This window comes from Rousettus aegyptiacus, unplaced genomic scaffold (genome assembly GCF_014176215.1).
Source record: "Rousettus aegyptiacus isolate mRouAeg1 unplaced genomic scaffold, mRouAeg1.p scaffold_m13_p_1, whole genome shotgun sequence".
Taxonomy (NCBI): Eukaryota; Metazoa; Chordata; class Mammalia; order Chiroptera; family Pteropodidae; genus Rousettus; species Rousettus aegyptiacus.
Window position 1 is genome coordinate 143,692,520 of NW_023416284.1, and position 13,021 is coordinate 143,705,540.

The window sequence follows — 13,021 nt, forward strand, 5'->3', positions numbered from 1 at the left end:
GAGGGAGACGGCAGGTGAAAAGTAGGAGGTGGTTTACAAACTATTTCTACCAGAAAAAAAAAATAAAACTGCTGGTTCCTCTAGAGCAGTGGTTCACAACTGGGGGTGATTTTAGGCCCCAGCAGACTGCTAATGCCTAGAGGTAATTTCGGTCGTTAGAATTTGGGGCAGTACTATTGGCATGTGGAGAGTAGGGACCAGGGTTGCTGCTGAACATCCTACAACACACCTAATAGTCTCCCACAACCAAGAACTACCAGCCTAACATGTCAGCCGTGCCAAGGTTGAGAAACCCTAAGTTAGAGAATGTACTGAATACAATACCTTACAGGATTACTATGAGGCCTAAATATAAACGTTTTGCATGCAACGTGCTAAATATACTTCCCGGCACATACCATGTGTTCAATATGCATTAGTTATTACTATTATTAGTATTACTACTGTTATGCATAGTCCATGATTTTGGCTTTAGTGAAAGCTGGAACAGATGTAATCCTATTTTACCTGTTCCAGTGTAAATATTAACTTTTAAGACATTGAAAGACTGTTTTTGAAGAATATAGCAAAAGCTTCTTGAGTGTCTATGTAGACACCAGGTATGTAAAAACATGTGGATATATATATATTACCACTTAGGATTGGGAAAAATTAGTTCTAGATTTTCATGTACAGTAAAAACAACAGTAAAACGTATATTTTACTTCTTTCTTCCCTAGGCAGAATTCCCAGGAATATCAATTGATTTTTACTCTTATCACAATAAAGTATTTTTTAGTAGCCATACTTTCTTTAGTCAGAATCATTTTGTTTACAGTCAAGTACTTCCCTGCTGTAATTCTTCTCATATTAGCTAATATGACAGCAATAATTAAACGTGAAACTACATTTTAACTGCCTTTCCTCCCTAGATACCATGTTGTTATATTTGTTATCTCTTCATACTACTTTTTATTGTTACACTACTAAAAAGTTTTCCTGAAAAGGCAAAGCCTTTACTTATGAAAAGATAGGTGGCACCCCTCAATAGGATACCATTAACATTTTCTCTGAACTTCTTGAAAATGCCAAAGATTCTCAAATTAAGAGGCCCTCTTTTTAATTCATGAAATCCTGAGGCAAAATATCAGACTAGAAATAATAAATGAATTTTACAGAGAAATGGCTTTTAGAAAAATCACTGGAAAATTTTAAATGCATCTTTCTATTCTTTTTCTCAGGAAAAAAGCTTATGATTTTAAAAGGTTGGAGAATTTAAGCAAACACTCAGTGGTTTTGGAAATGTAGTTTCCATGGCAACCAACATGGTCTTCTTTATATAGCATTATAAACAGATGGTAAAGAGTGGTCATGTTTGTTTCTTTGCCAGTATATCAATAAAACTGCTGTAACACTGTACGGAATACACTTGAACTATTTAATAAATTTATATATGCTAACCACAAAATCTAGTAATTTAAAATATATAATTAAGTAGTCTCTGTTTTTTTTTTCTTTTTAATAAACACATGAAGATCTTGAACAGTGAAATCACTATACTTCATAGAGTCAACAGTCTTCCTTGGCAAGACTTTGTACAAATGTTTTCTCAGCACTTGCCATGCAGGGCATATCACCACAAATATGAATCTGATCAGGAGAAAATAATAGAATAAAATAATAAAAGTGGAACCATGTCTGCAAATATATTCCTTGGCTATTTTTCCTTAAAGAATGAATGATCAATTAAGAAGCATAAAGAGTTTCTTTACAATAAACAGTAGGTTGTAAAGCAAATGGCAAAACTGTTGTTTAAAAATCAGATTCCATTCCATGTACACAGTAGTGGCTTTCAGAAGTGCAGGTGCTCTAAATTCCACTGGTATAACTGTGGTGACTTGCTAGGTACTATTTGCTAGAAAAGTAAATTAAGCCAAGAAATTATAAATGTAATTAGTTTGGCAGTAAAAGTTTGAACAGCCAGTTCCTGCATGTATTATCAACACACTTGAGGCAGCGCCCCAGCTTTCAGAAGGCAGTCAGAAGGAGCTGTCTATGAGGCCGTGGCTCCGCAGAGGGATTGGCAACCCTTACAAATAGGCCTACTTGGAGGCTTTGACATATTTTCCAAGCCAGGTGAGGAATGCTTACCTTAAAAAGAACTTGGGACAGTATTTACTATTTTTAATTATATAAATGACCATTTTGACTACACTTATAAAACAACATTCAGTAAATGGCACCTGTTCCTACATTCTCCCTCTCATGCAACTATCCCTAACTTTGCTTATTTTAATCTTTTATAAATTCTTTATATTCTGCTCACATCAAAGTAAGTTCACTGGAAGTGATATTTTTCATTGTACAGACAATCCATGATGGGAATACAGAAAAAGGGCATGCATATTTATGAAAGGAGTGAATTTGGATGATGTAAAGTATGTCATGGTTTAATTGAAAAACAACAACAAAAAATTCAGTTAAAACAGTTTAAGACTGGTAGTCTGTCCTAAATTTACATTTGACTAAAAACTAGGAAGATTTTTAAAAATTATATATTTTGGATGAGCTACAGTTAACTCCACAGTCTACTGAAAAATGCTGCCATAAAATAATTTTGGGGAATTATTTAAATCTGGAAAACCTAGGAAAGCACCTCCTTTCTCACATGAGGCTGGAGAGTCTGCAATAAGGCACCAAGCTCATCCACCCCCAAAATATGTCTACTTCTAGCAGGTGATTACTACCAAGTGATCACATGACCAGAAGCCATTTTCAAAGGGTTTTCAGTTTGTCTTCTTCTATATCACTTGCAGTGTGGGAAACTAGCAACCGATGGTCCCTAGTTTAGCTTAAGTTCTGAGTGGTTCTCAATCCTGAAGACAAACAGAATCACAACATGAAAAGCTTTAATATAGCAGTACCCACATTCCAGGATATGCCAATCGAGGCAAGATTACCAGGGGTGGGGTCCAGGCATGAGTATTTAAAAAATACTTCTGGAGTGAGATTCTAATAATCAGCCAGTGTTAAAAAAACACCAGAGAGTCCATGATTCATGTTTATCTTTGCCCCTGATGAGAAAGAGATCTCAAATCACCATCTTTTCAGGATACAAAATTCAGTGTTAGATTTCCTTTTCATTACAGGGAGGCATAAGACTGATGAAAAGGCATTGGTGAACTGAATTATTTGGTAGTAAATTTTATTGTAAAAAAGTTCAATCAACACAATACAAGACTGCGGTGTGAAAAACTTTCCCTGTTGACTATTCCAGATAGTAATTTTATCTCTTACAAAGATTATCATTATCAGGAAGATGTGTGAATAGTAAATTTGTTTTCACTCTATTTGGGAGATACTCAATGTTTGAGCTGGTTACCAAAATAAATACTTCCTGGGTTCTCAATGCACTTACTAGATATTCTGAAGAACTGTCTTAAATGATTAGCAGGGTAATTCTCACTTATTACTTCCCAGATATATTCTCTTTTCCATGAACAACCTTTATACTATCACCAACAGTAGTGAAAATTCAGGTGTTTGAAGAAGGAAGAGCCGCAGAGGTAAAGGCATTGTTTACCTTCTGTAGCACACATATAAAAATAATTTTTAAAAATCTGCTAATATGTTGTCCTCTAAAGAGAGTAGAAATGGATGCCATAGATCACAAATGTTATTTTAAGCAACACGTTCATCGCAAAATTCTACCATGTAGAAAAATGCAAACGTCTAATAGATTGTGATAACAATTTTTATGTATGTGGTTTTCTTCTTTCAAATCGTTTGCAAGAAGACCAATGCTTTTTTGCTTGATATAAAATAGCAAATAGAAATGAAATTATTACGAACTCTCCAAATCGTCAGCAAAAGAGAATAGGGAGAAGAATGTACAGTTGAGGAATCTCAGAAGATGAGCCTTGATGGTTCGTGGGCCTTGGAATTCACTTGTACAGTTTTGTTTGCTTTCTTATATTTCCACAGGCTACTAAAATTCCCACAAGTCATTTATTCTTTCCCCGAGAAACTTTATTTGGCTATTTGTTTGTCTGGTGCTATTAACTCATCATAATTTTATATCAAATCCTCATAACATAATTGAGGTTTAATCCTAAAAAGAATTCAAAACACACAAAACAGGAAAAAAACATCACCCTAATGCATTTGGGAAGAAACAACCTATTAAAGAGAATAAGTGTGTCTGGCAGAATTCTAGAAATGACAGAAAACAAGAGGAAACAACATTTCTTAATGCTATTTAAATGTGCACACAGGAGACAGGAAGATGTCCTAGGACAGAGAATCAACAGGATCTCCAGTCTCCCTGCACACCAAATAGGGCTTCGTTAACAATAAAGGAACAGGTGTCTTGGGACCCACTTATACAGGCTATTAACTATTATAAGCGCTGCTTTCCAAATTTATTTTAGTACTGATTAAAAATAAATACAAATTTAAATTCCTTCTATTAGCATGTGAAAGGAACGCTGAGCTTTCCAGAATCTAATTTAATACAAAAATATTTTTCTATGGTCCTGACCACAGAGGATACTAAAGTTCATATATAATATTTCCTAAGTCCCAAAACAAAGACCTTCATATTAAACCTCATTCGAATATAAAAAAATGATGAATGGCCTTTTGTCTTGACCTAACAAGACCAAACAAGCTTTATTTACTAAACACTACATTTTTACTCAAACTTAAACACATAATAAAACAAACACGCACACACAAATTTTTAAAAGTGGAGGAGAGAATCACACACACCAACCTACTCTAAATTCAGTGCATTTCACTACACTTTATACTACTTATTTTGAAAAACATGAGCGGCAATAGTTATCTTCTGATAATATTTACTGTCTCATCTATAAAAATTGATTAGTAAATTAAATATTTGCGCATTTATCAAGACTCTACATCTTACTAAAAATATTTAGAATGTTAGAACTGGAACCACAGCACAGATAATCTATTTCAATAGCTTTCTACAAAATGAGAAAATAAGGTACAATGAAGCTAAGTAATTTGCCTAGTAAACATAATAGCAATATTTGACCACATAAATTGTCAAAATACTATTGTACTGATTTTATAGCGTAATAGTACCTATCATCCAAAGATGTGAAAATTCAATATATTGTTATTATTTCAAACCGTTATATTTATCTGCATCGAGTTTTCCAAAAAAAATCATTTTGTTTATTCACTTATATATGTTCTGATATTGATACTATTTCCATTTATTCTAGAACTATCAAGTGATTATTGCTTTTTGTACCACTCTACAGAGATGGTGTAGTATGATATACATCCATAAATACCTAGTAAAAGCCACTGCAGAAATGAAGTAGTGAAAAATGAGATTGATGAGGAAGCCAAAGCCAGAATCATGATTCTTGAAAATACAGTGATATTTTAATAAAAATAATCTGAGACATAAAGAACTAAAATAGTGTAGATGCTAGAGGCTCTGTTCATCCCTCTGGCGACTATATCAAAGTTGTGATGAAAACAAAGAGCAGCAACAAGGAAAAATCGCCTGGAATCTAGATGAACAAGCCATACAACTAGGGAGAAATCCAAGAAAGCACCCTGCAATGGCAGAAGGTAGTACCAGGCAAGGTCACGTGGCCACCTGGTCTCAAGTAGCTGAGTGAGACAGAGGCTGTGGCAGTGGCAGACGCCTCTTAAAGGGGCTGTGTCCGTGTCTCGGTGACCAACCTGCTTGCTCTGAGCACCAGTGTCAATTAGGGTGCGCACAGGGGGCACCAGGGACTTACAAGGAGACATTGTCAGAGTGAGGGCCAAATTGAGACCCACTCTCTATAGAAGTGTTGGCAGTATGCATTGTTCTCAGTTGAGCCTTCCCCTCTTCCAGTGCGCGGACACAGCACGCCATTTCTGTGAGATCATCAGACTGGGTAACAGAGGTCCCTCTGCCCAGAAGATTCCCTGCCACTCCACCTTCCCAACTCATGGCCCCACCCAAGCCACATCTAGGTATATCCTCGGCAAGTCAGTTGCTCCTTGCTGAGTAGCGTCTAGACTCACACTGGAGGCAGCTGGCTTTGGTTTCTGGTGTGGCCTTTTGAGGCAACTATAAGCACAGCATCTGTGGATTGCTTGCTGAATCTTAACAGGTGGCCCCAGAGGGGCAGAGCCTTGATCTAAATTTGGCCTGTAGCTGAGCCCCTCTCAGGACTATGCCACTAAATGCCTACTTCACAAATCCACACTAATAAGATCAGGAGACTCAGAAGCTTTGCTTAGTACATAAAAACAGACAGAGAAAGGGGGCCAAAATGGAAAGACAAAGAAACAGAAACCATATGAGAGAACAGAGATTCAGATATACTGAAGTCAAGTAAACTAACAGATGCAGAGTTCAAAACACTGGTTATAAAGTGCTCAATGAACTTTTCGTTAAATTCAGTGAGAACGTCAACAAAGAGATAAAAAATGTAAAAATGGAAATGGAAATTATAAAAGGAAACCAGTCTGAAGTGAAGAACACATTGTCTGAGATGAGAAGTATATTCAAAGGAATAAACAAAGTGAATAAAGAAAAGGAACAAATGCCCTATCTAGAGGATGGGAAAGCCAAGGACATGCAATCAGAACGGCAAGAGATAAGATGCCAAGACTATAAAAGTAATTCAAGGAGCATATCGGACACTATTAAGGGTCCAAATATTCATCTGATCAGTGTAACTGAAGAAAATCAAGATGTTGAAGAGCTGTTTGAAGAAATAATGATGGAAAACTTCCCTAACCCAGTGAAGGAAATGGACATAAAACCGCGGGAAGCTCAGAGAATTCCAAAAATCAGGCATCCAAAGAGGCCCACACCAAGACACATCATAATTAAAATGCCAAAAGTTAAATACAAAGAAAGAATATTAAAAGCAGCAAGAGAAAAATAATTAATTATTTATAAGAGAATAACCATAAGACTGGCAGCTGATTTCTCAAAAGAAACTATGCAGAAGGGCTTGACAAAAAATACTCGACAGGATGAAGACCCAGGATCTACAACCAAGAATAATTTATCCAGCAAAGCTATTGTTCAGAGTTAAAGGACAGATAAAGAGCTTCCCAGACAAAAATAAGCTAAAGGAATTTATCACCACCAAGCCAGTATTACAGGAAATGTTGGAGGGAATTCTTTAAGAAAAAAAAACATGTATCAAAAACAGGAATAAAGAATGTAATCAAAAATACACTCACAAATACAGTGGACAACTTGGTGATGGACAGAGGGGAGGGGAGTTTGAGGAGTTGGGAGAATGGGGTGAAGGGTTAAAGAAGTACAAATTAGTAGGTGATAGATGGACATGGGGATGGGGAGCACGGCATAGGGAATGCAGTTAGAATGAATATGTTGGCTAGGTGGAGGGTCAGGGGAGGGAGGGAGCAATGGGGTGACCGTTTTACCAACTATATAGATGTCGAACCAATGTACTCTATACTTGAAACTAATTAAAATAATTAAAAATAAAAATAAAATAATTTGATAAGATCAGGATCTCTCAACTTCAGCACTGTTGGCATTTTGAACTGGATAATTCTTGTTATAAGAGGTTGAGTATTGCAGGCTACTTGGTGGATCCCTAACCTCTACCCACTAGATGCCAGTAGCATCCCTCAGTTGTAATAATCAAAAATGTCTCCAGACATTGTCAAATGTCTCCTGGGTGGAGCAGAGTCATCCCTGGTTGAGAAACACTAGATAAGACAGACTAATGTACCGTACATTGCTTTTTAAGCTAATGATACATACTGAACACCACCTAGAAGCAGAGCAAAGCTTTTAGTATTCTTTCAAAGAAAGCTTCAGTTTAAGGCATCAAGCATGAAGGTATTAAGTAAAGGAATAAAATCACAAATTCAATATCAAGGTGTGGCTTAGGGTTCGATTCTATGGTTTTCTGCTACTAACTGCCAAAAAGTCCAAAGAAATCTGAATAGGTCCAGATTCCTAATGAGAGATAGGCTAACTTTCATTACATTAAGGTTTCTCAAATTAGAAATGGTTCCACTCCTCACTCCAAGAAACCCTTAGCACTTTCTTTCCTACTCTAAAAAATATAAAACCTGTCATTTTCCTAATGCACAAATTTCAATCAAGTAGAGAATTGCATAACCTATCCAATGGCCTAGGAGCATTATCCAATGGCCTAGGAGCACTAAAACAATGTGGTTTTATTCCCTGTATATTAATTTCATGGGGAAAAATTGTGATAAAACTATTCTCAAGTTTCACATCTTCCAAAGATCTCAAAAATACTGAAGGTTTATTATACTGGAGATTTCTAAAATGTTAGGCCAGGAATCAAATAATTGAGGTGGTAAGCAAATGTTAGGTCTATATAATTATGAAGAGAAAGAATTAACTTCCTCTGTCAAGTGCATTTTCCTCTGTTGCTCTCTTCTCTAGCCTTCTCACCTGCAGAAGTATGAAACTGAACAACTGTTTGGTAATGGTGGCACCTCATTAAAAATCTGGGGCACAGGGCATATGAAAACCACTAAGAGAGAAAGATGGAAAAGAATGTTTGAGAATCACTAACCAAACATGAGTTGGCTCAGGATCAAACTTTAAAATAATTAGGCCCACTGGAGGCATAGTCCATGAGAAAGTCCTGCCATTTAGTGCCCCCTCTGCTTCTAGGAAGCCACAGTCTGTGCATTAAAAGAAAAGTCTGAACAATTAATGAATTTGAAATCATAATCATCAAGAGGAAAGTGTTGCTTATTATTATTATTATTTTTAGGTAAGGTAACCCTTGGTTGCCCTCATAGATTACAAGGTCCTTGTCAGCTTACAATTCCTTTTTTATTTTTTTTATGTCTACAACACCTGGTCTTCCTAAGTGGTCTCCCATCCAAGAACTAACCAGGCTCGACCCTGCTTAGCTTCCAAGATCCGATGGGATTGGGCTTGTTCAGGGTGGCATGACCATAGACGCTTATTTTGTTTTGCCTTCACTTGAAAAGTTACCAAGTGGCCTCTCTTTTTCATGCTTAACAAACTTCTGTTTCTTCAATATTGTGAAAGAAGAAAGAGGTCTGTATTTTTGCAAAGGGTTGCCTACAGGCTGAAAAGTTCTGTTAACATTGTTTTGTTTGACTCTATGTATAATGATGTCTCTAACATTAGAAATTTGGACAAGATCTGCTAAATCTGAATTTACATAACTGGGCAGTATTTCCTTTAACAAAGAATAGCATTTTATGGTAAATGAAAATTTAATTTCAAATGTTAGATACAGAAAAATCTGATTTAGATAAAAGAATTTATTTTTAGTTGCAAAAAACAGCAATGCCAAACTATTTTGCATTTAATGCTATAATTTACATATATTACAATATTCATGACACATGATAAATACCCAAATCCTATTTGTAAAACTCTCACTGTGAAAAAATTAGAATTTTAACAAAATGGTGCTTCACATTTTAATACTTTTTTTAAAAAAATAAACACACGAGTTTGACAAATGATATTAAACCTATTACAAATAACTTCCGATTCCTCTGCTATTTCTTGAGTAATTCTAAATGTCAAAGGTAAACATCATATATATTAATGAATTTCTAAATTTATAAAAAAATAAATGAGCATCCTGCATTTTAAGCACATATTGTGGACATTTCATACAGGTACAGAATTAATTTACCCAAGGAATCTTTAGTTATAATAGGCAACTTGCTGCCACAAACTAAAGAGAAAAGAGCTCTGAAATAATGCTCTTTGACCCATTTCATTTACAAATTTGTGCTTCACGGAAATTTTAGGGTTGACATTTTCTACTTGACCCTACAAATGTCTTTGCTCTATTTTTCACTTGAGTAACGAATCATCTACATTTCTACACAACAGAGGTTAATCCCTCCTCCCAAAACCCTAAGTAATAAAATATTATTTATAAATAATATCAACATAAAATGTAGGCACACATACACAATCAAATTACTAGGGCTTTAAGATATATAAAGACTTTTGACTACATCAGAATTGAGTGAGATGTTTGACAAATCCTCTTTCAAAAAGTAACTATAAAACTGGAAAAAAAAGGTCAAAAGCAAGATTTTAACACTCTGGAATTCAAAGGCATATACTGTATGAAAACTATTAAAGTTCATGGAGGAACAGTATGAGCCTCAGAGACTTATAAGACAATATCAAGTGTGCTAATACATGTGTAGTAAGAGTTTCAGAAAGCAAGGAAAAGGAAGAGCAGAAAAAAATATTTGAAGAAATATTGGCCAAAAACTTTCTATTTTTGATGAAAAACATTCATTTATAGAGCCCAAGCTACTTAATGAAACCACAGATAGGACAAACACAAAATACCTAGACACATCATAGTTGAAATGTTGAAGGACAAAGAGAAAATATTGAAAATAGTAAGAGAAAAATGACTCATCATATAAAAGAGGACTACAATACAATTAAAGGCTGATTTCACACCTGAAATGATGGAGGCCAGAAGTCGGTAGAATCATATATATTTTAAAGTTCTGGTGGGAAAAGGCTTGGCAACTAACAATTCTATATCTTATAAAACTATTGCTTAAAAAAAACAGTGAAATAAAGACTTTCTGAGATAAACAAAAGATGAAGAAAATTTGTTGTTGTCAGACTTGCCTTACAAAAAATACTAAGGTAAGTCCTCCAGACTGAATGGAAGTGACATCAGACAGTAATCTGAATACAAGTGAAGAAACAAAGAGCATAGAAATGGTAAATATGTGGGTAAATGTAAAATATCCTGTATATATTTTTCTTCATTTCTTCTTTTAAATTTATAAATGATATAAGATTACATAAAACAAAAATTATAAACTATGCTGAGGGGTTTATAATACATACAGATATACTATATATAACAACAATAACTCAAACAAAGGGGAAATGGAGATAAATTGGAGCAAGTTTCTATATTTTGCTAGAATCAAAGTTAGTATTGTTCTGAAGCAAAATGTCATAAATTAAGATGCATATTATAATCCTGAGAACAACCACTAAGAAGATAACACAAAATAACTTAAACACAACAGACAAATTAAAATGGTATACCAAGATATATTTATTTAATATAAAAGAAAGGAGTACAGGAGAAACAGAGGGACCAAAACCACAGGAGATAAACACAGTGAAATGCCATATTTAAATCCATTCTTATTGACATAATAATTAAATCAGATATGAGTGGACTAAATAACCTACTCAAAAGGCAGGGATAGCCAAATTAGATTAAAAAGTAAGACCCAAATATGCACTGTATCCAAAAGATACACCTTAGACACAAAGACATAAACAGGTTAAAAGTAATGAGAGAAAATGATATGCCATGCAAATAGTAACCAGAAGAGAGCTGGAATGGCTATGTTAATATCAGACAAAAGAGACTTTAAGACAAGAAATGTTACTGGAAACAGTGATTATTAAGAGATTATTAAGAGAATAATCATGAAAAATACAGCAATTATAAATATATACATGTTAAAAATAGAGACCTCAAATGAAAGAAAAACAGAAAGGAGAAATAGGCAATTCAGTAATAATAGTTGGAGATTTCAATATTCCACTTTCAATAACTGATAGAGCAACCACATAGAAAATCAATAAGGATATAGAGTTTAACAACTAACATGATGTAATTGACATTTACAGAGTACTCCACACAATGAATGCAGTATACACATTCATTTTAAGTACACGTGGAACATTCTCCATATGTTAGACCACAACACAAATCTCAAAAAGCTTAAGCAGACTAAATCATTAAAAGTACGTTCTCTGACAACAACAGAATTAAGTTAAAGATTTTAAGTCTAAAGATATCTGGAAAAACTCATATATTTAGAAATTAACCTAGGAGTCAAAGAGAAAATCATAAAGAAATTTAAAAACATATTTTGAACTGAATGAAAATGAAAACACAGTGTATCAAAATTTATAGGCTACAATTAAAGAAGAGCTTAGAGAGAAATTATAACTTGTAATCAGAAAAAGTCTCAAATCAGTAATCTAAGCTTCTACCTTGAGAAACTAGACAGGAAGAGCAAACTAAACACCAAGTAGGCAGAAAAGGAGTAAATAATAAAGTTTAAACTAAATATTAATGAAATAGAAAACAGGAAAACAATAGAGAAAAGAATCAATGAAACCACAAAGTGGCTATTTGAAAAGATCAATAAAACTGACACACCCTTAGCTAGACTAATCAAGAGAACAGGAGAGAAGAAACAAATTACCTAATTCAGGAATAAAAGAAGAGACCTCACCACTGACCCTATAAGAATTAAAAAGGCTAAAAGACAATATTATAAATAACTTTATACCAATAAATTAGACAACTTAGAATTAATGGACAAGTTCTTAGAAACAAATTTCCACAATTGACTCAAGAAGAAATAGAAAATTTGAATAGACCCATAACAAGTAAATAAATTGAAATATTAATTAAAAACTTTCCCACAAAGAAAATCTCAGGCCCAGATGGATTTGTTGGCAAAATCTATAAAATATTTAAAAAAGAAATACCAATCCTACACAAAGTCTCTCAGAAAATAGAGAAGAGAAACTTCCTAACTCATTCTATGGGGCCACTACCACCCTGATGACAAAGCCAGACAAAGACAACACAAGAAAACTACAGATCAGTATCTTTCATGAATACAAACACAAAATCCTCAACAAAATATTAATAAATAAATCCAACAATATATAAAAAGGCTCATAGATGATTACCAAGTGTGAGTCATCCCAGGAACGCAGTTAGTTTAAGATTCAAAAACTGAGTAATGTAATATGCCACATTAGTAGAATAAAGGACAAACAACACATGATCATTTCAATAGATACAGAAAAAGCATTTATGATAAAAATTCCAACACCCATTCATGATAAAAGCTCTCACCAATAAGAAACAAAAGAGAATATCCTCAACATAATAAAAGACATCTATGAAAAGCCTACAGCTAACGTTACAAAATGATTAAAAATCGAATTCTTCCTAAGACTGGG

The 13,021-nt window shown here is 34.3% G+C and overlaps 1 protein-coding gene and 1 pseudogene across 4 annotated transcripts in view; both read right to left on the bottom strand.

Annotated features, from left to right (window-relative positions):
* Nucleotides 1–13,021, bottom strand: part of PDSS2 (decaprenyl diphosphate synthase subunit 2) — a 212,975-nt gene that overhangs the window by 141,480 nt on the left and 58,474 nt on the right. The gene's annotated exons all lie outside the window — the stretch shown is intronic.
* LOC118605772 lies at nt 8,834–8,952 on the bottom strand (annotated as a pseudogene).